This window comes from Phalaenopsis equestris, unplaced genomic scaffold, assembly GCF_001263595.1.
Source record: "Phalaenopsis equestris unplaced genomic scaffold, ASM126359v1 Scaffold000002, whole genome shotgun sequence".
NCBI lineage: Eukaryota > Viridiplantae > Streptophyta > Magnoliopsida > Asparagales > Orchidaceae > Phalaenopsis > Phalaenopsis equestris.
Window position 1 is genome coordinate 49,574,002 of NW_018164444.1, and position 1,744 is coordinate 49,575,745.

Below are 1,744 nucleotides of genomic sequence, written 5' to 3' on the forward strand. Positions count from 1 at the left end.
ATCATGATGTACTTTTGAATTGCTTCCTAGTTCTAGATGTCAGCTATCCCACTTTTTCTTTCATTTCTTTTTTTTTTCTTCCTTTCCTATCTCTCCTCTTTTAATGTATGTTTACACTTCTTTTTATTTTTGTAATTGTGGTGATGTGGGATTCATTGTGTGAGTTGAATTTGATTAATTATCTTGAAAATATTTAACCTTTTTTTTAAAATATTAGTAATTATAAAAAAAAATTTAAATAAAGACTGGATATTACATCTTAAATTGAGGCTATTATGAAGTCTTAAGTGGAGGCCATTATAAAAGCTATAATGGAGGCTACAAGAGTTTATATACTGAAATGTTGACCTCATGTTAATTATCAATCATCATTGATGATTTTGCAGGAGAAAGGAATCGGTATATAAAATCATGTAATTTTTATTTGTATAGAATTTCATATGAGAAGCAACAAAAAGAAGAGAAGAAGAGAGAAGAGGATAGGGGTGTCAATTTTGGAGAAATGAAGTAATCTCTTTAGTTCTTGCAAATGGAGTTCTTCAACTTCTTTGAGGAAGAAACATAGCCTTTATTTTTGCACTACATGAATTATTTGATGTGTCTTTAACTATGGCATAAGCTTGCATGAGCCAATAAAAAAAATCCCATATATCAGTTTTATGATTACTTTGTGCTTTATTGTATACTCTTGTTCATAACAGACGGATTCTACCAATATGAGAAATCTTAGAAACTCAAGTTAAAAAAATGAATGATTTGAATTTCATTTAATTTTCTTAACTTTGTCCAGCAGAGGCACAAAACATGGCAACGACTCAGGTAAGCTAATATTCATATAAATTTTCAATACTCATATGTAAATTTGAAGGATATACATACATACATACATGTGTGTGTGTGTGTGTCATATGCATGCCTACACAGACACTCACATACATCTTTGTCTCTATATATATACATATACATGTCAATCTATACACACACACACATATATGCAGCTATCCCACTTGTAAAAATCTTCAAAGCAATGTTAAATTTATAAAGTGAAGGAATATGATAAGTTTTTTTTAACATTAAGAAGAGGATAGTTAAGTTCAAAATTATTAAAGGCTATCCAGAAATAGGAGAACGATCGACGAAGCGAAAAATAAAAAAGAGAAGCAAAAATAGAACGAGAAAAAAATCACACCAGAAAAGAACACACAGATTTACGTGGTTTGGCAAATTGCCTACATCCACGGAATTGCATGACTAATTGAGGAATTTACACCAGTTGTTCACCTCGAATTACAAGAGGAATCTCTCACTCTTCGTTGCTCTCTCTCTTCTTCTCTCTCTGCACCGAGATTCATCGAAAAACTCTACACCGAGATACACAGAAGAAGATAAACTTACAAAAGAAACTTACAAAAGAAATAAACAAAGAAATAAACACAATTTCTCTTCTGCTACAAGCCACCAAGAAGAAGTCTAGGGAGAACAATCTTCTTATTCTTTCTTCTTCCTCCTTCTGCCGCAGGGAACTACCTCTTGCACTTCTCTTCCTCTGCCCGAGGAAACCTTCCTCTATCTCGAGGAAACCGAAGAAGAACTCAAACCGTGACTTCTGAACTTTAAGGAGAGTCGTCCGAAGTTTTTTTATCACAAGAATGAAGCCGGCCGCGGGAACAGTTCCACGATCGAGGCGACCTTTCGAGACAAAGGAGCGGGCCGAAGCGAAGCTTCGCTTCGCAACAGAGCGGTT